Source organism: Oncorhynchus gorbuscha, linkage group LG10 (assembly GCF_021184085.1).
Source record: "Oncorhynchus gorbuscha isolate QuinsamMale2020 ecotype Even-year linkage group LG10, OgorEven_v1.0, whole genome shotgun sequence".
Taxonomy (NCBI): domain Eukaryota; kingdom Metazoa; phylum Chordata; class Actinopteri; order Salmoniformes; family Salmonidae; genus Oncorhynchus; species Oncorhynchus gorbuscha.
Window position 1 is genome coordinate 75,719,184 of NC_060182.1, and position 25,220 is coordinate 75,744,403.

The 25,220-nt window shown below is 44.2% G+C and overlaps 1 protein-coding gene across 2 annotated transcripts in view; it reads left to right on the plus strand.

Annotated features, from left to right (window-relative positions):
* The first annotated feature begins 1,794 nt into the window (after window positions 1–1,794).
* LOC124046587 (syntaxin-binding protein 6-like) overlaps window positions 1,795–25,220 on the plus strand; it is a 125,440-nt gene continuing 102,014 nt past the window's right edge. For both annotated transcript variants that reach the window (XM_046367121.1, XM_046367124.1), the window contains exon 1: window positions 1,795–2,052. The gene's annotated coding sequence lies outside the window, so the exon portion shown is untranslated. The remainder of the gene's footprint in view (window positions 2,053–25,220) is intronic.

Here is a 25,220-nt window from a genome sequence, read left to right on the forward strand (position 1 = left end):
TATAGAACAGCATGCTGTCGGCATGGCTATGGGAATGAACGCACCATATCAAGTAAAATTGTATTGGTCACAAACACATATTTAGCAGATGTTATTGCAGGTGTAGCGAAATGCTTGTGTTCCTAGCTCCAACAGTACAGTGGTATCTAACAATTGAAAACAATACACAAATCTAAAAGTAATATAATGGAATTAAGAAATATATAAATATTAGTATGAGCAATGTCGGAGTGGCATTAACTAAAATACAGTAGAATAGAATACACTTATTACATATGAGATTAGTAAAGCAGTATGTAAACATTATTAAAGTGACTAGTGTTCCATTATTAAAGTGGCCAGTGATTCCATGTCTATGTATATAGGGCAGCAGCCTCTAAGGTGCAGGCTTGAGTAACTGGGTGGTAGCCGGCTAGTGATGGCTATTTAAGAGTCTGATGGCCTTGAGATATACGCTTTTTCTGGATGGTAGCGAGGTGAACAGGCCGTGGCTCATGTCCTTGATGATCGTTTTGGCCTTCCTATGACATTGAGTGCTGTTGTTGTTCTGGAGGGCAGGCAGTGTGCCCCCGGTGCTGCGTTGGGCAGACCTCACCACCCTCTGGAAAGCCCTGCAGTTGCAGGCAGTGCAGTTGCCGTACCAGGCGGTGATACAGCCCGACAACAGGCTCTCAATTGTGCATCTGTAAAAGTTTGTGAGGATCTTAGGGGCCAAGCCACATTTCTTCGGCCTCCTGAGGTTGAAGAGGTGCTGTTGTGCCTTTTCACCACACTGTCTGTGTGGGTGGACCATTTCAGATTGTCAGTGATGTGTACGCTGAGGAACTTGAAGCTTTCCACCTTCTCCACCAGCAGGCAGGGTGGTAACAGCTGGCATTTGGGGAAAGAGGGCATGTGGTGTGCACATTGACAACATTTATATAGCCTTCTAGGCTACCAGTCAAAAGGGGAAATGTGAATTTGTGCAGAACTTTGTGCAGTTGCTCAAGGAAAAATACAAAAGTTTCCAAGAAGTAATCCAGGCGAAAAGTGTTGAAGTGTTGGCTTCATTAAAGTTTATAGCCAACAATTAAAAGAAACCCCCCTATCTGAGATATCTACTGCAGCCCTCGTACAACTCCTGTTCTGCCAGTCACATTCTGTTAAAGGTCCCCAAAGCACACATCCCTGGGTCGATCCTCCTTTCAGTTCGTGCAGCTAACTGGAATGAGCTGCAACAAACACTCAAACCGGACAGTTTTATCTCAATCTCTTCATTCAAAGACTCAATCATGGACACTGTTACTGACAGTGTGACTGCTTTGCATGATGCATTGTTGCCTCTACCTTCTTTTCCCTTGTGCTGTTGTCTGTGCCCAATAATGTTTGTACCATGTTTTGTGCTGCTACCATGTTGTGCTGTGTTATGTTGTTGTCTTAGGTCTCTCTTTATGTAGTGTTATATCTCTTGTCAATATATGTGTTTTGTCCTAATTTATATTTTATTTTTTATTTATTTTTAATCCCAGCCCCATTCCAGCAGGATGCATTTTGGTAAACCTCATTGTAAATAAGAATTAGTTCTTAACTGACTTGCCTAGTTAAATAAAGGTTAAATAAATCCAATAAAAATATCAGATTTGATATTAAGCAAAGCAAGGAAATATGGAAGGACATATTAAGGAATAGCAAGGAATCTAATTCAAAATTCAACAACTTTAATTCCCTATCATGGCAATCATTTGTTTACTTATGTTAGAGACTCAAATAAAATGCACATTGCATTTACTTAGCGTCTACTCCACGTGACTAGCGGTTTGGAAGACTTGTTGAGAACCTGCTGCTGCTTTTCTATCGAGACTGCAGTTGTTGCTCCGCGAGCGATAGAGACGCTCTATCTTTCCTTGAAATACGACTGTTGAGCGAAATTAGGCTACTTCCATGTCAAAAACGAAATGCTACCTTTCAATTTGATTAGATAACAGGAACGAATTGTCAAGTAAAAGTACATTGACTCACGGTAATAACATTTGCTGAGGCTTTGACACTTGGAACAGTGTCAAACGAGAAGTGGTGAGTTACTTGAGAATTACTTTGATCTGTTCTATTTACTCTCGGGTTTTCATAGGATACGAATTTGATATACACATGTATATCAAATGCAATGCAAGTTCAAATGCTGTCATAATTTATCTACGTTTTAGATTTACATTCGTCCAACTATTGACATTCGAGCGCGGAGTCCTGTGTGTGACAGGGTGCGCGTGTTGCTCCGTCTCCACCGTGTCTGTTACAACAATCATCTAAATATATCCCAGAACTTGCTACAGTTAAAGGCTCAACATTTACTAACTATTGCGCACGTCAAATGATTCATTCAATGGATATATTCATTCAAATATAAATAGCTGTATTATGGTAAATGGTATTTAGGGTTTTATGAAGGCTGAGACTAATTGTATTTCATTGAACGTCTCGCTGTCAGAGTGAAGTCTGTTCAAATTATACATAGCAGTAACTATAGAGTCTTGCAAAATACGGCTTCGAACTTCCTAATTTTGAAGTCTGAAGCCTTCCTAACAGTTTTGAAGATGAAGCTTGAGCTGGTGTTTTGAACACTAGCTAGAATACATAATTGTTAAACCTTCAAGTAGCCTGCGATCTTATTTCATTATCTGAAACGGAGTCTTTTGTCATAAACTACACTACATGACCAAAAGTGTGTGGACACCTGCTCGTAGAACATCTCATTCCAAAATCATGGGCATTAATTATGGAGTTGGTCCTCCCTTTTTCTGCTATAATAGGCTCCACTCTTCTGGGAAGGCTTTCCACTAGATGTTGGAACATTGTAGCCGGGACTTGCTTCCATTCAGCCACAAGAGCATTAGTGAGGTCGGGCACTGATGTTGGTTGATTAGGCCAGGCTTTCAGTCAGCGTTCCGATTCATCCCAAAGTTGTTTGGGGTTGAGGTCAGGGCTTTGTGCAGGCCAGTCAAGTTCGTCCACACTGATCTCGACAAACCATTTCTGTATGGACCACGCTTTGTTCAGGGGGGCATTGACATGCTGAAAAAGGAAATAAAAGCACAAATAGTGCTGACTTTGCTTCCAGAGGTAGTTTGGAACTCAGTAGTGAGTGTTGCAACCGAGGACAGACGATTTTTAGTGCTACCGCTTCAGCACTCAGCGGTCCAGTTCTGTGAGCTTGTGTGGCTGTGCAGCTGGTGCTCTTAGACTTCCACCTCACAGTAACAGCACTTACAGTTCACCGGAGCAGCTTTAGCAGGGCAGAAATTTGACGAACTGACCTTTTGGAGAGGTGGCATCCTATGATAGTGCCAGGTTAAAAGTCACTGAGTTCTACAGTACAGGCCATTCTACTGCCAATGTTTGTCGATTTCATGGCTGTGTGCTTGATTTTATACACCTGTCAGCAACGGGTGTTGCTGAAATAGCCTAATCCAATAATTTGAAGGGGTGTCCACATACTTTTGTGTGTATATGAAATAGCATGGACAATATTTCAATTAGGCTATACTGCATAATGCACATATTATGCAGCTGCATGCACCTGTATTGTACAAAGGGACGATATCTCATTAAAACATGTTTCTCTTATTGATTGTTTACCCGCAAATAATTGTCATACATGTGCATCATGCTAGTTTCATATACAGATGCTTTATAATAAAAACTATATTTTCATATAAACTGAAGCTCATTGTTATGTGCTCATCTGTATATTAAGAAATTAACTGTCATACTATCAAATATCAAAGTCAGGCTATTGATAAAGCTATTCATATGTGTGGGATTTGATGTGTATGACAGTTGGTTCATACCACCCACAACAAACAAAGGGAAAGCCATTTGAGTCTTCATTGTATGTTTTGTATTTGACTATGAAAAATTTTAAAACCCAGGATGTCCTGTTCATATGATATTATTGTGTTGAAAGCAGTAATGGGAGGCGGTTTGCTTTTCCACAAGGAAAAACATAATATTTACAGAGCTGATGGCCAGATGCTATTGTGTAGGAGTAACAATGCAACTCTGACAGCTGATTTGAAAAGGGAGTAGGTAGTGCAGTGTGCTTCTGTACCTTGACTGCTTCTTCTCGCTCTCTCTCTCACGCATGCACACAGAGATATTTTCACTTCAAATACAATAGGGTACCACCACACAGGATGACCCTATGGAACATTACAATAAGGAGAATGTAAAACATAGTAGGCTTGGACGGTATACACCAGGGTATTTGGAAATAGCCACGGGATTTATTTTTTAATACCGTCAATTCTGTTAACTATTTCTTTAATGTTTATCAATACATTTTAATATTTGTAGCTACTTTTTAAGTAGATACCTGCCGTCAACTTGTGCAATACGTTGGGCGATAAAGCAGATCACGTTCTTCATTTCACCTGCTTCCATAGTGATCAGGGACGTGCGACTATAGTTTTCTTTCACAGAAAATACATTAGTGCAACTCATTCGGCAGAAAATAGCTTCATTTAACAAATGACAACAAAAGTGCAGCTACACAAGTACATGAGCTTACAATGAAAAAGCAATACTTTTTTCTTGCCACTGTAGTTTTGCAAAAAACATTGAACCCTTTGGAATTACCTGGATTTCTGCATAAATTTGATCTGATCTTCACGTCCCAACAATTGACAAACACAGCGTGCTTAAACTAATAACACACACAAATTATAGTATTTTTCTTGTCTATATTGAATACATCATTTAAACATTCACATGGTAGGTTGGAAAAAGTATGAGAGATTGGAGATGTTGGTTAGAGCTGCCTTGCCCTATTAAGTTTGAGTTTGCTATTCATAAGCATTGCCCGATGTGAACTATGCCTCGAACAAAAGATCTCAAAATACCTAAGATTAAGAATTGTTGACTTGCATAAAGCTGGAAAGGGTTACAAAAGTATCTCTTCCACGGTAAGATAAATTGTCTACATGGAGAAAGTTCAGCACTATTGCTACTCTCCCTAGGAGTGGCCGTCCTGCAAAGGTGACTGCAGGAGCACAGCGCAGAATGCTCAATGAGGTTAAGAAGAATCTTATCGTCAGCTAAAGACTTCAAGAAATCTCTGGAACATGCTAACATCTCTGAGTCTACGATATTGAAGCACTTGTTGAAACCTTCTTTTTACCCTTTTTTTCTCCCCAATTTCGTGGTATCCTCTTGGTAGTCTTGTCTCATTGCGGCAACTCCCGTACGGACTCGGGAGAGGCGAAGATCGAGAGCCATACATCCTCTGAAATACAACCCAACCTCGCCGCACTGCTTCCTGACACAATGCACATACAACCCGGAAGCTAGCCGCACCAATGTGTTGGAGGAAACACCGTACACCTGGCGAACTGGTCAGTGTGCACTGCGCCCGGCCCGCCACAGGAGTCGCGAGTGCGCGATGAGACAAGGATATCCCTGCTGGCCAAACCCTTCCTAACCCGGACGACGCTAGGCCAATTGTGTGTCGCCCCATGGGCAACCCTGTCGCGGCCGGCTGCGACAGAGCCTGGGCTGGAACCTAGAGTCTCTGGTGGCACAGCTAGCACTGGGATACCCAGGAGCCCTGGAAACCTTGTTTGGCAGGGCTTGTTGGCCCCTCTCCAAAACCAAATAACCCAGTGTGTTGCAATTTACTGGTCATTAGTTCATGCAGATGTGCATGTTTGTCATACATAGGTGTAATAGGTGGCATGGAAGTCAGGCGCAGGAGAGTCAAATGGAGTGTAAAATGGAGTCTTTTAATAAAGTCCACGGAGTATGCTCCATAACACTAAACGTACATAAACAAACAAACATGGGTACGAGGACCCGACGCTCACCTAATACAACAAACACACTACACTGACAATAAAACAATCTCTGACAAAGACATGAGGGGAAACAGAGGGTTAAATACACAACAGGTAATGAATGGGATAGAAAACAGGTGTGTGGGAAGACCAGACAAAACCAATGGAAAATGAAAAAAGGATCAATGATGGCTAGAAGACCGGTGACGTCGAACGCCGAGCACCACCCGAACAAGGAGAGGCAAAGACTTCGGCAGAAGTCGTGACAGTACCCCCCCCCCCCCACCCCCACCCCCCCTGACGCGCGGCTCCAGCTGCGCGTCGACACCGGCCTCTGGGACGACCCGGAGGGCGAGGTGCAGGGTAATCCGGATGGAGACGGTGGAATTCAGATAACATGGAAGGATCTAACACGTCCTCCACCGGAACCCAGCATCTCTCCTCCGGCCCGTACCCCTCCCAGTCCACGAGGTACTGAAGGCCCCTCGCCCGACGTCTCAATCCAAAATGGATCGAACAGAGTACGCCGGAACTCCCCTCGATGTCTAGAGGAGGCGGAGGAACATTACGCACTTCAGCCTCCTGGAGTGGGCCAGCCACCATCGGCCTGAGGAGAGACACATGGAACGAGGGGTTAATACGGTAATGAGTGGGTAGTTGTAACCTATAACATACCTCGTTCACTCTCCTCAGGACTTTAAACTGCCCCACAACCCGCGGACCCAGCTTCCGGCAGAGCAGGCGAAGGGGCAGGTTTCGGGTCGAGAGCCAGACCCTGTCCCCTGGTGCGAACACTGGGGCCTCACTGCGGCGACGGTCTGCGCCAATTTTCTGGCGCCTTATGGCACGCTGAAACCAATTGTCCAACGCAGGGGCCTCTGTCTGGCTCTGATGCCAAGGAGCCAGAACCGGCTGATACCCCAATACACATTGAAAGGGAGTAAGGTTAGTGGAGGAGTGACGTAGCGAGTTCTGAGCCATCTCTGCCCAGGGCACGAACTTCGCCCACTCCCCCCGCCGATCCTGGCAATAAGACCGCAGAAACCTACCCACATCCTGGTTAACTCTCTCCACCTGCCCATTACTCTCGGGGTGAAAACCTGAGGTAAGGCTAACCGAAATCCCCAGACGCTCCATGAACGCCTTCCAGACCCTTGATGTGAACTGGGGACCCCGATCAAACACTATATCCTCAGGCACCCCATAGTGCCGGAAAACGTGTGTAAACAGGGCCTCTGCAGTTTGTAAGGCCGTAGGGAGACCAGGTAAAGGGAGGAGACGACAGGACTATGAAAACCGATCCACAACGACCAGGATCGTGGTGTAACCCTGTGAAGGTGGAAGATCAGTCAAAAATCCACCGACAGGTGCGACCACGGCCGTTGAGGAACGGGTAGAGGTTGTAGCTTACCTCTGGGTAGGTGTCTAGGAGCCTTGCACTGGGCGCACACCGAGCAGGAAGAAACATAAATCCTCACGCCCTTAGCTAAAGTGGGCCACCAGTATCTCCCGTCAAGACAGCGCGTCGTCCGACCTATCCCAGGATGACCAGAGGAGGGTGACGTGTGATCCCAATATATCAATCGGTCGCGGACAGCAGACGGAACGTCCAGCTCCCACACTACAGGCGCCACCAGACATGAAGCTGGGAGTATGGGAGTGGGATCCATGGACCGCTCCTCTGTGTCATACAGCCGAGACAATGCGTCTGCCTTAACGTTCTGGGAGCCTGGTCTGTAAGAAAGAGTAAACACAAAACAAGTGAAAAACATGGCCCACCTTGCCTGGCGAGGATTCAATCTCTTCGTCTGCCGGATATACTCCAGATTGCGGAGGTCAGTCCAGATGAGAAAAGGGTGTTTAGCCCCCTCAAGCCAATGCCTCCACACCTTCAAAGCTTCTACGACAGCTAACAGATCTCGGTTCCCCACATCATAGTTTCGCTCCGCCGGGCTGAGCTTCTTTGAAAAGAAAGCACAGGGGCGAAGCTTCAGTGGCGTACCCGAACGCTGAGAGAGCACTGCTCCTATCCCAGCTTCAGATGCATCCACCTCCACTATGAATGGCAAAGAGGGATCCGGATGAGCCAGCACAGGCACCGAGGTATACAGTCTTCAGGTGCTCAAAAGCCCTGTTCGCCTCAGCCGACCACTGCAGGCGCACCGGGCCCCCCTTTAGCAGTGAGGTAATGGGAGCTGCCAACTGACCAAAACCCCGGATAAACCTCCTGTAGTAATTGGAAAACCCCCAAAAACACTGCAACTCCTTTACCGTGGTTGGAGTCGGCCAATTACGCACGGCTGTAATGCGGTCAAACTCCATATCCAATCCTGAAGTGGAAATCCGATGCCCTAGGAAGGAGATGGATTGTTGGAAAAACAAGCATTTCTCAGACTTGACATATAGATCATGCTCCAACAGGCGACCAAGCACCCTGCGCAACAGGGACACATGCTCGGCGCGTGTAGCAGAGTATATCAGAATATCATCAATATACACCACTACACCCTGCCCGTGCAGGTCCCTGAAGATCTCATCTACAAATGATTGGAAAACTGATGGAGCATTCATCAACCCATATGGCATGACCAGGTACTCATAATGACCTGAGGTGGTGCTAAATGCCGTCTTCCACTCATCACCCTTCTTAGTACGCACCAGATTGTACGCACTCCTGAGATCCAATTTTGTAAAAAAAACATGCCCCGTGCATTAACTCAATCTTATTGATCAGAGGTAGCGGGTAACTATATTTCACTGTGATTTTATTAAGACCCCGATAATCAACGCACGGGCGTAAACCGCCATCCATTTTTTCACAAAAAAGAAACTCGAAGAGACGGGTGAAATGGATGGCTGAATGAACCCCTGATGCAGGGATTCAGAGACATATGTCTCCATAGCCTCCGTCTCCGCTTGCGACGGGATACACGTGAATCTTGGGATATGCAGCGTCTACCAGGAGATCTATCGCACAATCCCCCCCGTCGATGGGGTGGTAATTGAGTCGCCTTCTTTTTACAGAAGGTGAGAGCCAAATCGACATATTCGGGGGGAATGCGCACGGTGGAGACCTGGTCTGGACTTTCCACCGTAGTAGCACCAACGGAAACCCCTAAACACCTACCTGAGCATTCTCGCGACCACCCCGTGAGAGCCCTCTGTGGCCAAGAAACAGTGGGGTTATGACAAACTAACCAAGGTAGGCCTAGCACCACAGAATACGCAGGAGAATCAATAAGGAAAAGACTAATCTTCTCCTTGTGACCCTCCTGCGTTATCATACACAATGGTGCGGTTAGCTTCCTGATAAACCCTGACCCTAATGGGCGACTATCTAAGGCATGAATAGGGAAAGGCATATCCACAGGAACAATAGGGATCCCTAAACTATGAGCTAGATTTTTATTAATGAAATTCCCAGCCGCACCGGAATCTATTAGCGCCTTATACTGGGAATGCAGTGAAAAATCAGAAAAAGAGACAGAGACAAACATTAGTGCAGCAGAGGGCTCTGGATGAGAATGGTGCCTACTCACCTGGGGTGACGCCAGAATGCCCTGCCTGCCCTCTCTATTCCCAGAGGAACCAACCCGGCACCGACCAGCAGTGTGCTCTCTGCGACCTTGAATGGTGCTCGAGCGGGAACCCCCTCCGGTCTCCCTGCGCACCATCCCTCCCAATTCCATAGGTTCGGGAGAGAGGGTGCGGGAGGATGGAACAACCAGACCCCGATCTAGACGTCCACGACTAGCCAGCATGTTGTCCAGCTTGATGGACATTTCCACCAGCTGGTCGAAGGTGAGGGTGGTGTCTCTACAGGCCAGCTCCCGACGGACATCCTCGCGTAGACTACAACGGTAATGGTCGATCAGGGCCCTGTCGCTCCATCCAGCGCCGGCAGCCAAGGTCCTAAACTCCAAAGCAAAATCCTGTGCACTCCTCGTCTCCTGCCTCAGATGATAGAGAAGCTCACCCGCTGCTTTGCCTTCAGGTGGGTGGTCGAATACTATCCGGAATTGGTGGGTGAACTCCTCAAAATGGTCCAGCGCCGCATTCTCCCTACTACACACAGCGCTGGCCCATTCCAGGGCTCTCCCGGTGAGGCATGAGATGAGGGCGTAACTCTTCTCACGGTCAGATGGTACTGGGGAGGCCGTGGCTAGATACAAGTTCAGTTTAAGGAGGAAACCCTGGCAGCCGGCAGCATCTCCGTTGTATCCCGTGGGTAGGGATAAATGGATCCTCGATTCCGGAGAGGAAAAAACGTTCACTGGAGATTCCTGTTGTGGTGGCGGTGGCGCTGGAGAAACTCCCCGTCTCTCCCAGCGATCCATTTTCATGATAATTTGATCCATGACGGAGCTGATAACGTCAAGCTCCCTCGCTTGTTCCTGAACGCGTTCCTCCAGCTCCATGGGCATAGTGTCCTCTCCTGCTGACTTCATATATTGGTCAGAGATTCTGTCATGCATAGGTGTAATAGGTGGCAGGGAAGTCAGGCGCAGGAGAGTCAAATGGAGTGTAAAATGGAGTCTTTTAATAAAGTCCACGGAGTATGCTCCATAACACTAAACGTACATAAACAAACAAACATGGGTACGAGGACCCGACGCTCACCTAATACAACAAACACACTACACGGACAATAAAACAATCTCTGACAAAGACATGAGGGGAAACAGAGGGTTAAATACACAACAGGTAATGAATGGGATAGAAAACAGGTGTGTGGGAAGACCAGACAAAACCAATGGAAAATGAAAAAAGGATCAATGATGGCTAGAAGACCGGTGACGTCGAACGCCGAGCACCGCCCGAACAAGGAGAGGCAACGACTTCGGCAGAATATTAGAATGTCACCACTTAAAGCCTAGCGTTTTGGATTTGGTAAAATATAAAAAACAATGCTCAATTTTAAGTCAAATTATTATGTAGCAAGTCTACATAGATGGATACAAAATAATTTCCCTCTGAAAATCCTTGTTTGCCTAGTTCCATAGTGCCCATACTCTTATGCCACGATTTTGGTGTCACAATGTCCAACTTGTGGGGGAATTCTTAGGTCTTGTCGGACATCTTGACTCGTTCATTATGACAGGGTCTAGGTCTACCGCTTTTAAGTACCACTACGTGCAGTCTTAGGCTCCGTCAAAGTTCTGGTATTGTCAATTTTTTGGTCTTTATCGTGTAGTGTGTGGCTGGTGTTACGAGTCAATCCTGGTGACTGACCAATAGGAACTTGGCCTTCTTGAGTATGCACACAATAATCCGATTATTGTGACTAGTCAGATTAATATAAATTTGATTTAAACATTTACATGCTTTGCAAGAACAATTTCTCTAATCTTGTTTACTAGACACATCTGAAATCAGGCTACCTGATAGGAGTTTGATCAATGCACAAAATCGTCAAAGTATTCTACCACAGCGACAGTGTTATTTTGCAAAAGCCTATTTTGATTCTGAATTCAGACATTTTTATACGTGAAAACTATTTCCAAGAGGCATACTTTTAGTTTTTCCAAACACACTTCAGCCGCTCATAAGCGTAGAGTGAGGCTTGCTCCTGCTGGTGCTAGCACATGCACAGATCAAATACATCCTGCAGTTGATGTCGTCTACGTTTGCTGACGAAGCCTCATAAGCCAATTGCAGAATGTGGTGACCGAACTGAATCAAATTGTACAATCTGGCCAAGTTGATATCAAGATTTTTATTTGGTGGCGTGATAATCTTAAAAGACTGAATGCCACATACAGTCTGTAAAGGCCTTGAGCTGGAGTTTGTATTTGAGCCAAAGGTGGAAAAAGCCCTTTGGAAAACAATGCATTTAGGATTTATCTGCAATGAGCAATTACCACCCATCTCTGTAGTGCGGAGTCCGTCTGACAGGTTGGGGCCTTGCAGGGCTGCTGCCTCAACCTCATTCACCTCAGATCTTGCTTTCCTTAATACTACTCCTTATTGCATCACTGTTCACCAACCCAAATAACTACAAATGCACACCACACTCCCATGAAGTAGTTTATTGTATAATTTAGGCTACTGGAGTACACCACAACATTTTGCCTAATCATCTCCAATAACCTATTAATTTACACATGGTGTATACATCATCATTGGTTCTGCATATTCATGCAGAACCAAAACAGCTAGGGCCATTTTAGGTGATCCATTGCCTGAATAATTAGCTTATGTCAGCAGGTTTGGATACTTGTTAGTTTTAAAGGGAAAGACTCATAGAAGCTATGTAAACACTGCTTGTAATATTCATATTTGTCTTACTTGTAGGCTAAAACTAATGGCAGCTCTTCTTCAGACCATTTAGAAAGTTCTGTTGACTGTTGTTTTTCTGGTTATTCATTCAGCCCGGCCTTGTCTAGCCTACTGCTCCCTCTCCAAAGTGGTTTATTGTCACAGGGTGCCAGGCTATAAAGAATGAGATCATTTTGGGGGCTTTCTGCTGTGTGATTCATGGCTTCCCCATGTCTGGCTGGCATCATGCAGCCCCCATCTCAACTGCAGCTGAGTCACCCAGTAAAATAGATTAATCCTCCTGTCCGTCCTCGCTGTGCAGAGAGGGGAGAGGTTTATGTGCTTCTGTTCAGTGTACAGTGGCAGAGATATGCCATAACAAAATTAGTTGCAGTGGCAGCTCTAAAGTATACAGGCTTCAGTAATTGAAGAAAACCTTTAAGGAAATGTAGCATTTTATGCCCTTAGATTGGTGTTCCACAAGGGATTTGGCCCAACAAGTGAATTGTTGCCAAAGAAGAATCCTTCTGTATTGTTTCCAAATGGACTCAGCAGCCCAGTCTTATGATGTTGCTTGTTTATTTGCGAGCTCAGGAGGAGAAGGTGTGTGAAACAGAACTACTGTGCATACATGACAGTATGTATGGCTACAAAAGGTCTTCAAGTCACATAGATGTGTTCAGGTTCAGAGTTCAAAGCAACCATGTTCTGTATTATTCACATCATCCTTCTGCTTTAAAATATATCCCCAAGTGTGTCAGTGAGATCTTTTCACAACATGTCTACTTCCCAAAATAAGACGGATAGCTTTTGTCAACATCTAAACAGTACACATTATAAACCAATATAGAGACCCAAGCTAATAATAATTTACTGAGGATGAGTGGTTTTTTCTTTGTGGTTTTGGCATCTTTACCATCACCCTGTTCCCCTGAGGTAAACGTTGATGCATCATTAGCTGGCACTGACAGCCCCTAGCCAGCAGGGTAGATGGTGCGGTCACTCTATAATTTTATGTGCGGTAACAAGCACAATCTGTGTTGATGAGGGATCGCTCTTCAAAGTGTTAGTGTGGTCTCACTCTTAACCTTTTACACTCGTGGGAATTGGCTATATGTATAGGGATACATTTGAATGTTTCTTACAGAAGAAATATGAAAACATACACATAAGCATGGTAACAATTGAAAGGGAACAGTTTGGCGATTATGGCAAAATTATTATTCCAAAGTTTGGGACACAACCGTTCACCTGACACGACTGGATCCAAAAAAGAAAATGTGGGGTAGGTGCAACATAAGACAACACAACGACAAGTGTTTGAATGAGAGGACTAACTGGTGACCACACACGCACAGTTCCTAAGTCATTTCAATGCACATTTATGACTCAAAGAAGAGTCTTCAACTATATGGTGCTTTTTGTTATCTCTCCTAGCTGTGCAGTCGAGGAACCAGAGCAAGCACACATGTAGTTGTTTTGTTTGGAACATAGCACTTCATCCCCACCATCATACAATTACTGTTGTTGTTTACGCAATCTAAAAATTGCCCATTTATAAATCGCAATCTGGGCAGGTGGGCATCATTTGAAAGCTTGTTCTTCTATTGCCCACATTAATAAGGTATAAAATACAATCTTAGTGTTCGGCTTTCACAGGGAAATTCCGACAAATGGATCACAATTATTGTGCGCATAGAAAAGTGGATTCAGATGCGTGTTTTGCTACTAATTTTCTTCACAATAGACAAACATATGTTCATTCTGTTCAGATCAACCTAGAGTGTGATGCCATGTCATCTTGTAACTGTACATCAAACATTGTGATCAGAGACACTGACACTGTATATAACATGAGTTTCATGATATGGAAATTTTAAAGTGAAACTTTGGTTGACGGGGGACCCCAAAATTTATATACAAAACGTATGGGCTCATATGAAAGAGGTAAAATAAATTACATCTGGGTTCAAAGGTTAAAACAGCTGCGTTCTGTGTATCAAGGCTCATGTTCAACACCTGTGTAAGAGCTAAAATAATACCTGCAATGGAGATAGCTAAGAAAGAGTCTCCTAAAAATAAACTTGAAGCCTGTGGAAGATAGCAGTCTTACAGGATTTTTTAAAAGGCCCAGTGCAGTCCAAATATTTTTTTCCTGTGTTTTATATCATACAGCTGATGAAGCTAACACTGTCAGTGTGCATTTGTTTTCAGTGTTATTTCCTGATAGTTCCTTGTTGGAAATACAATCCTTGGAATGTACCAGAGGCCACCAAAATATAGCTTGTTTGGCAAAAATGTCTTCACCCAGGGGAGCCTTACTGGTTACTTTTTCTTCTGGCTGGCTACTGTCATTGCCCAAATCTATTGTGCACTGCATTTTGTTTTACCCTGTAAACTACTACTACTAGTTTGATTGTTGTAGCCAGCAATTGCCCCATTCACAATCACCAATATTAGCAAACTTATTTCATTTCAAATTTCTCTAGGACAGGCTACTCAACAAAAAACGCCTGCGATAAGTGATCGGTATGTTTGGTGTCTATAATTGTCACTTTATCGTCCCAGCTGTACCCTGACCCAAACTATTCAGTTAAGATTTGTAGTGTTTCTCACCTTGCGTGTTTTGTATATATGGGACTAGGTATGAAATAGTGATAGTTCTCACTATTCCAGATAAATCTATGCCACCTCTGTTTACAGTGAACACTCATCACTTATTTATTTCTCACCGTAGGCCTAGATCCATCAATACATCTCTAGCATGGAGAACATTTACACTTTTTAAAAATTTATTTTATATTTTTTACATTGTACATCACCATTGTGTAAACCGTCAGTTACTGTAAGAAATCACCTGGAACACATTTCTTAACATTAAGAAAAATCCCAAAAGGAAACCCCCCCCCCCTCCCCATAAAATCTTAATTACTGTGAAACTAGCTCACCTGTTCTTTCTCTTTGCTAATGATAATATAATAATAATAATATATGCAAGGGTGTGTTCAGTCTGTTGCGTGTAGAATATCCTAAATTATTCATTGTTGATAGGCCCTGCTTTACTGAAGTTGCGAGACATTTCAAGCCAAGAAATGGCAAGATACAGTTTGGACTGGGTGATTGGAGGCCCCAGGCAGAGGCTAGTTTTATGTCATTTAAAACTGTAAAAATGTATTACCTTTTTAATGTGCCATGAACACAACCAGTTCATCTGATTTGTCAAACAAATCACTTCAGATATGTTACCTTCGCACGTTCATCAAAAATAATTTCAGCATCTGAACAGTGCACTGCAAACTTTCCTTCGATACACAAGTGGCTGAAACTACAGTATCTCACCGGAGAAGGCATCTGAGCGAGCGAAGCAGTGCACCTCTGCCTTACTTTATGTAGCCTACGTATCTGTCGCTGTCTGGACAAAATTATTATGACATGCCATACAGCCTTATTAAAAAATGGATTTAAAAAACCCCATTTAAGTCCTCATCAATCTATACACAATAATGACAAAGAAAAAAAAGGTTTAGACATTTTTGCAAATGTATTAAAAATAAAAAACTGATCACATTTACATAAGTATTCAGACCCTTTACTCAGTACTTTGTTGAAGAACCTTTGGCAGTGATTACAGCCTCAAGTCTTCTTGGGTATGACTACAAGATTGCACACCTGATTTTGGGGAGTTTCTCCTAAGTATTCAGACCCATTGCTATGAGACTCGAAATTGAGCTCCGGTGCATTCTGTTTCCATTGACCCTACCTGAGATGTTTCAACTTGATTGGCATCCACCTGTGGTAATTTCAATTGGTTGGACATGATTTGGAAAGACGCACATCTGTCTATTTAAGGTCACAGAGTTGACAATGCATGTCAGAGCAAAAACCAAGCCATGGGGTCGAAGTAATTGTCCGTAGAGCTCCGAGACAGGGTTGTGTCGAGGCACAGATCTGGGGAAGGGTACCAACATATTTCTGCAGCATTGAAGGTCCCTAAGAATACAGTGGCCTCCATCATTCTTAAATGGAAGAAGTTTGGAACCACCAAGACTCTTCCTAGAGCTGGTCGCCCAGCCAAACTGAGCAATGGGGGATAAGGGCCTTGGTCAGGGAGGTGACCAAGAACCCGATGGTCACTGGCAGAGCTCCAGAGTTCCTCTGGAATGTTCTCCCATCTCCACAGAAGGACAACCATTGCAGCACTCCACCAATTAGGCATGAATGGTAGCCGCTCCTCAGTAAAAGGCACATGACAGTCCGCTTGGAGTTTGCCAAAAGGCACTTTAAGGACTCTGACCATGAGAAACAAGATCCTCTGGTCTGATGAAACCAAGACCAAGTGTGACCAAGCGTCACATCTGGAGGACACCTGGCACCATCCCTACCGTGAAGCATGGCGGTGGCAGCATCATGCTGTGGGGATGTTTTTCAGCGGCAGGGACTGGGTAACTAGTCAGGATCGAGGGAAGGATTAACGAAGTAAAGTACAGAGATATCATTGATGATAAACCTGCTCCAGAGCTCTCAGGACCTCTGAGGACAACTGAGGACAACAACCCTAAGCACACAGCCACGACAATGCAGGAGTCTCTGAATGTCCTTGAGTGGCCCAGACAGATCCCGGGCTTGAACCCAATCATACATCTCTGGAGAGACCTGAAAAACGCTCCCCATCCAACCTGACAGAGCTTGAGAGTATCTGCAGAGAAGAATGGGAGAAACTCCCCAAATACAGGTGTGCCAAGCTTGTGGCGTCATACCCAAGAAGACTAGGCTGTAATCGCTGCCAAAGGTGCTTTCGCAAAATTCTTAGTAAAGAGTCTGAATACTTATGTAAATGAAAAAAATAAAAAATGATAATAAATCAGCAAACGTATCTAAAAACCTGTTTTTGCTTTGTCGTTAAGGGTTTTTTGTGTAGATTGATGAGAAGGAAAACAAACAATTGAATACATTTTAGAATAAGGTTGTAACGTAACAAAATGTAGAAAAAGTTGAGGGGTCTGTATCACTTCATTGCCCGGTGCTAGCGGTCATAGCCTACATTACGTATGTAATAACTATTTATCTGCATTGTGAAATGACATGGATTTATTTATCGTTTTAATGGTAAACTGGTAAAAACAAAATGGCAGTTTAAACGTTAAGCAAAATGTTCCATTTGTTGCATTTCTATCCCAAACCTGTTGTGGAACATTTCAACTCTAGGCCTACACTATCTTCTACATACTGCAACCGTTTTGAGCAATGTGTTCCCTGCCATATGCTAGCCCACTGAAAAATGTCTATTATTTTTGGAATAAATCCTATTTTCCATCATTTAAAATTCTCATTCCTCTGAAAGGCAACTGTTTTGAAGCTCTCAACATCCTGTCTGCACTCTACTCTGTTAGAGGCACCCCCTCTATACACACACACACACACACACACACACACACACACACACACACACACACACACACACACACACACACACACACACACACACACACACACACACACACACACACACACACACACACACACACACACACACACACACACACACACACACACACACACACACACACACACACACACGCTCACCCCATACTCTAGTTGAGCTAAAGTGTAGCTGTTAATTCCTGTGTTGGGTGTTCTCTAAGGAATATGAATGGAAGATAAGCCCCAGGAATGTGACTCCCCCTCTTATCACCGTCTCGTTGGCTCGATCCACAAACTGCCAACTGAAAACAACACTGGACACGGCCCAGAGAGCGAGAATCCCAACATCATGGCGTCCCAGCAGGCAGCGTACGCTCCCATTGTGGGTTGATTAGCTCACACTTGCATCCAGCACTTCAGATCCTTCCCGTTTCTGAAGGTTTATTCAATGGGCTGTTTAACCCTAACCTTTCTACATTTACTATACATTTCTGAGCAAAGTAGCTGTAACAGCTTTCCTTTTCTCTCTATACATAAGATTACACTTGGAAGGGAATGAGTTGTTTCTGGTAGTTTTTATCAGTGTTGGGCAATTATATAAGATGCTGCCACTCAACTGGCTTTGAGTGGCAGAAAGTCCTGTCCTGTCATTGTGACGCTCTCTCCTTAGCCTGGCTGTTGTGCCTGGTTTATATGGGGAAAAGGTTCGAGGGGAGTGCGTAAAGTCTTGGCTGTGGCGCTAAGTCAAATCCCCCTTTCTGAAGTGGCCTCTGGAGAGTTTGTGAGCAGATTTTGCATTAACACGCTGGGCGAGAGTAAAGACTGCGCTCTGCACTGCTCCCTCCTTTCACTGCTTAGCAAGGTACAGTGAATGAAGTGTTGCTGGGAAAGGGGGTGATTGGCATTGAAAAATGTGCTACAGCGTGAGTGTCATTTTCACCATAGCCAAGCAGTGCCGGGACATGAGGCTGACGTAATTCAAAACATCAGACGGTCAATTCACCGCCATTCCTGAAAAGTGAAATCCACCCATCTTCCATCCCTCACGCTTCAGTCTCCCACCAGAAGCAGGATATGGACTCCCCACTGTCTGTCGACAGCTTGGAGAGACACAGGGGGAACCTTCTATCTCAGCTGGAGGACTGTAGTGGACTCCCAGGATTTCAGCTATTGGAGAGATTCACTGCTAGGAAGCTCTCTAACTTTTTTTCTCTCTCACTTTCTTCGACTATCTACCCCCGTCTTAGTGACTATTTGCATTCAGGTTTCCTATTGTCTTCATATGATTGAGGCCCACTCAAAAGAAATCAGGGTTTTCATAGGTTTTATTCATTTGAAAAGAGGAGTAATGAAGAGCATTGTCCTCACTTCAATTGATTGAATTACTGATCCAGCACCTTGTATCAGAAGAATCCTTTGTACAGAGATTGGTAGTGCACCAGTGGACTGAGATGGCGGTAGAACAAAGCTGTTTCTGTTTTTTATTGGAAGCTGAACAAGGAAAAACAACTTTCTGCACAGCCATTTCAGGGCATGTGTACACTTATAGTACCAGTCAAAAGTTTGGACACACCTACTCATTCAAGGGTTTTCCTTTATTTTTACTATTTTCTACATTGTAGAATAATAGTGAAGACATCAAAACTATGAAATAACACGCATGGAATCATGTAGTAACCAGGAAAGTGTTAAACAAATCAAAATATATTTTAGATTCTTCAAAGTAGCCACCCTTTGCCTTGATGACAGCTTTGCACACTCTTGGCATTCTCTCAACCAGGTTTAGCTGGAATGCTTTTCCAACAGTCTTGAAGGAGCTCCCACATATGCTGAGCACTTGGCTGCTTTTCCTTCACTCTGCAGTCCAACTCATCCCAAACCATCTCAATTGGGTTGAGGTTGGGTGATTATGGAGGCCAGGTCATCTGATGCAGCACTCCATCATTATCCTTCTTGGTCAAATATCTCTTACACAACCTGGAGGTGTGTTTTGGGTCAGTGTCCTGTTGAAAAACAAATGATAGTCCCAATATGCGTAAACCAGTTGGGGTGGCGTATCGCTGCAGAATGCTGTGGAAGCCATGCTGGTTAAGTGTGCCTTGAATTCTAAATAAATCAGACTGTCACCAGCAAAGCAGCCCCACACCATCACACCTCCTCATCCATGCTTCATGGTGGGAACCACACATGCGGATATCATCCGTTCACCTACTCTTTCTCAAAGACACGGTGGTTGGAACCAAAAATCGCAAATTCTGACTCATCAGACCAAATGACAGATTTCCACCACTCTAATGTACATTGCTTGTGTTTCTTGGCCCAAGCAAGTCTCTTCTTCTTATTGGGGTCTTTTAGTAGTGGTTTCTATGCAGCTATTCGACCATGAAGGCCTGATTTCACGCAGTCTACTCTGAACAGTTGATGTTGATGTCTGTTACTTGAACTCTGAAGCATTTATTTGGGCTGCAATTTCTGAGGCTGGTAACTCTAATGAACTTATCCTCTGCAGTAGAGGTAACTCTTGGTCTTTCTTTCCTTCGCGGTCATAAGTTTCATCAAAGTGCTTGATGTTTTTTTTTACACTTGAGGAGGATGGACTGTCTTTTCCTTTTGCTCATTTGAGCTGTTAATTTTTATTTTTTATTTTACCTTTTTAACTATTTAACTTCTTATTTTCAATGACTGCCTAGGAACAGTGGGTTAACTGCCTGTTCAGGGGCAGAACGACAGATGGGGATTAGAGCTCTAACCACTAGGCTACCCTGCCGCCTCTGTTCTTGCCATAATATGGACTTGGTCTTTTACCAAATAGGGTTACCTTTTATATAACCCCCCCTACCTTGTCTCGGATGCATTAAGAGGAAAGAAAAGTACTTTTAACAAGGCACACCTGTTAATTGAAATGCATTCCAGGTGATTACCTCATGAAACTGGTTGAGAGAACGCCAAAGTGTGCAAAGCGGTAATCATGTCTAAGGGTGGCTTCTTTTAAGAATCTAAAATATATATTTTTATTTAACACTTTTTGGTTAGTATGTGATTCCATAGATGTTATTTCATAGTTTTGATGTCTTCACTATTATTCTATAATGTAGAACATAGTAAAAGTAAAGGAAAAACCCCTGAATGAGTAGGTATGTCTAGAGTCAGTAGATTTAGGGGTTGGATGTTTTAAACATTCCAAGTAAAGACATTTTTGTTGGCTAGTTGCTCTTCAAATAAATATTTGCTTGTGTTTTTACTCAGTCCCATTTTGTTAAGAGCTTTATCATCTGGAGATGTTGTCATTGAATGAGATGGATTGTTTTGCTACTATTTGTTTTTTATGGCCAGTTGAGTCGCCGTGGTGTAAGTGAGTGTGTACTACCATAGTGTTCACTGTTACCTAACTTTACCCTGTGGATAGGAGTACCTAGAAACAGACTCTGAGCCAATGCTTAGAACTAACTAACTCTCACCAGATGCTGCACCATTCATGATTCAGCATTTCAAATGTCTGAAACAACTAGCTTTTGTGGACCAAATCATGAGGTCTCTAGACGTTTCAGAAATATTTGTCTATGTATTGTTTTCAAGAACACCCAGAATATTTTCCTGGCCACATACAGTAGCCTGTTTTTGAAAGCTGGACTGTTGAGGACAAAGACTGATAGCCGTTCAGTGTTTTACAGCGCTCGGCTAGGTTTGGGCTCCGCCAAGACTAATTAATAGTAGGGGAAACACTAACAGCTTTTTCAAGTTTAAAGTATAAGCAGACTTGTATAAGCAGACTTATGTATAGCAAGATTAATCGTCAAATACTGCGGGCTATGTTTCTGTGAAACTATAGTTTCCGTACTTCTCCTCCTCAACAGCCAATTACTTTTTTGAATCTCACTGCACTGTGAAAAACAAGTATATTTGGCCTGCTTATTGGCAATCCAAATTGATGAGGGCATTGTTTTTCAGTGTGCTGTTCCTCTGTAATTCATTCAGCATTTGTCGTGAGTGACAGATTGGTGTATCACCACTGCTCTGTCTGTGGTTGAGACAATGATTAAACTCCATCCATAGTTCTCCGCAGAGCATTTGGACCCAATAAAACACTATTGTTTATAACCACATCCTGCATTTATTGCAGCCACAATTGCACTGCCTCAGCACTGCTTTCTCTGACACTATCAGCAAAGCACACAGTGTTTGGAACCTGGGTGTCCCGATTCCATTGTCTGAGGAACTGTCCGTGCATAATGTGAACAAAGTAACATTTGAAAAGATGTTTGCAATAATGGAAAATGTAATGGCTGTTCACTTTGAGATGTATTTGTATTTTTTAAGTTTCTAACTGAAGTCATTTACATTTTGCAGCAGATCTGGGAAGGAATATTGCCTGCGTAGTAAAAGAGATGTAAAAAAAACAAAAAACTTAACCTTTATTTAACTAGGCAAGTCAGTTAAGAACAAATTCTTATTTACAATGACGGCCTAGGAACAGTGGGTTAACTGATTTGTTCAGGGGCAGAACGGCAGATTTTTACCTTGTCAGCTCAGGGATTCGATCAAGCAACCTTTCGGTTACTGGCCCAACGCTCTAACCACTAGGCTACCTGCCACCATTATTTGCCCCACACAGAGATGACAGCGCATTTTTGATATTGGAGGCAGTTGCTCACTGTGGCATTACATTATTTTATGGGGCTGTTTCTTTTGGAGAGTAGAATGTTTCTGAAATGAGATTGCAGTGGAGGGGACTGGAAAGCACAGAGCAGTCAGTAGATGTCAGGGCTATTTTGCTTTTATTTCTTCCGGCACTAATGTCTCACTGCTTTCTCAATGTGATTTATGGGTGCATGTGATTTCTCCTGATATGTAACAAAGACATTGAGTATGTTTACATGTTCACTAATAATTAAACTGATTATGGCAGTAGGCAGATTATGCAATAGTTATGTAAATACCTTTACTCTGCTTTTCTTAATCGGCTCAATGTCAAAATTGACGTAAGCATACGCCAATTAAAATGCCTGGGTTTCTCAGTCATCTTTTGAATTATTAGGACATCTAAACGCCCTTAATCAGGGTTCCAGCTGTGTATTTGATCTGCACATGTGCTAGCACCAGCTGAGCGAGCCTCCCTCTTTAGTGTGAGTGAAGTGTGTCCGGAACAACTGAATATATGCATCTTAGAAGTAGTTCTCTTTCAAGTATTCGTTTCGGTATTTCACTATTGGGATACGTCCCCAGCGTATTCGTCAGAAGCCTTTATTACACGAGCCATGATTGGCTGGACGTGGTGACGTGTGTCGGAGAAGGGTGTCCCTTCAACCGTATAAACGGTACAACACAGCATCTGAGTCATTCAAACACCTCTTCTCGACTTTTCATCAGAAAGCTTACCTCGACACGACTCCCATCTTCCAGAACTAGCTAAACTGTCCACAGGCGTGAGCTTAAAACTCACTCGCCAGGTCCTATTCTCTGGACTGTGCAGTGGTGACAATTTTCCTTTTCCTTCACCATAGTTAGAGGAAAAGTATTTGAGGGAGGAACAGGTACAGCTGTGACACGGCTAACTTGTTCACGACCTAGTTAGCTGTATGCAAACCGTGATTAGTTGTTAGCAAGTTAGCTAGCTTTTTTGGCTTTACTTCAACAAGAAAAGCTTTTACTAGCTACACCAATCTATCCTGTCTAATCTGTTGTTTCGGAAACGGTATCCAGCCATCACACCAAGTGCCACTGTCGGAGATAGCTAGCGATTAGTGGGCTATCGGACCATTCTAGTTTTTTTCTGGCAGCTAAAAGCATAGCATCCAAGCTATGGTGACAAAAGCATCTGTGAAGAATCTGCTCCTGTGGAAACACAATATCGGCCAAAGACACCCACTCGGTGTGCTGCAACATGCCCAGGAAGCCTCCGGTGGCTCCTGTCCACATTGTGCCCTCTTCAAAGGGAAGCACGCCAAGCTAGCCTGAATCAACATGATGCTAACATGGGGGGCCAGCACCCCCGATGTGTCACCAGAGGCAATGGATATCCCCACAGGGAATCGTGGAGCGATGGCTAGTGCTAGCTGGGGCAACCAGCTCGACGCCATTTCCCCGCCGTTGGAGAACTTCAGCAACGACCTCGCGGCCTCTCTGTCTGGATTCCTGATTGGAGACGATAATTACTCCACAGGGTTTTCTGACAGCCTCCTTTCAGAATCATCGAATGGAAAAGAAGACTCCTTCATCCCCTCAGGCCAGGCCACCAAGCCTCCTGTCAGGGAATCTGAAACCGGACAGGCAGGTGAGGTGCCATCCCCACCAGTTCTCGGTGTGGACCTGCAGGATGTGTGCAAACGCGCTGTGAATAAACTGGTGATTCCCTGGCCCAATGCAGTAGCAGAGACCAACACATCCCGCTATGAGGGTAAGAGGCTACCCAAAGCCAAACATGCAACCAGTCTTCCCAGTATGTCTGGAGGAGGTTACCTGTAACTGGAGTACACCTTTCTTCTCAGAGAACGCTGTCCATGGTGGGTGAGTATTGGACTGCTTTGACATGACAGGGATTGGGCTGGCCCCCATTGAACCCCTGGTGGCTTCCCATCTACACCCCAGCGAGAAGTCCTCCATGATCTTGACTCTCCCCAGCTTACCAACCAAGTACGAGTGCTTCCAGTCCTCTGTGACAGAGAAGTACTACAGGTCGGTCGCCACAGCAGTGAGGGCTCTCAGCACCGCCTCCATGCTCTTTGTATACCAGGCTGAGCTACAGGAGGAGCTAGCGGTCACTGGTCTAAGAAGCCTCCCTTCCCACCCATGGCACCTGCCCCTAACCCCACCCAAGGGATGAGGAGAAAGAAGCGGATGGCTTAGTGATGTCCCCATCGCCAGAGAGGTGAGAACGGCCTCCCCCAAGCACAGTTCTATCTCCTCTGCTGAGCCTGTTCCATGGTGCAAGTTCCCAGTTCTTCCGGTGTACCTGGTCCAAGTTGGTGGGTCACAGGGTACAGCCCAAAGAGAAGAGACCATGTTCAGGTAGATGCTCCTACAAGGCCCCCTTCTTGTCTCACAAAAACTCCCCAGTGTCACTTCACACTAAGAAAGTACACATTCAGAATGTTGAAACACACTGCTCTGCTACATTCTGTGCACCCAGGCGATTGGTCCGTATACATCGACATCAAGAACGCTTACTTTCACATCTCAAAATACCCTCACAAGAAATGTATCAGATTCAATAATCAAGGCATAGTCTATGGATTTCTGGTACTCCCTTTCGGCCTCTCACTGTCACCTCGTGTTTTTATGAAGTGTACCGATGCATTCGGCCGATGACGTACATAGACGATTGGCTGTTGTGCGCTCAATCGAGAGGAGGTCCTAGAACACAGTCCGCTACTATTGGAACGCCTGACATTTCTAGGTTTCAGAATAAACACAGTAAAGAGTGTTCTGTTTCCCACGCAGACGATCTCTTTTCTAGGTTTAGTATTAGATTCGGTAGCATTCAAAGCTCGCCTTTCAGTGGAATGTATAAGAACATTCCAAGATGGCCTAGCACTGTTTCACAGAGGGAACCTGGTCTCATTCAAAACATGCCTGAGGCTGCTAGGTTTGATGGAATCAACTTTAGTAGTCATCCCATTAGGATGTTTGAATATGAGAAGCTTTCAACGCTGGGTCTCTTCTCTAGGTCTTAGCCTAATACGTCACAAACATCACCTTGTACAGATCTCCATAGACTGCATGGTAGCACTGCAATCCTGG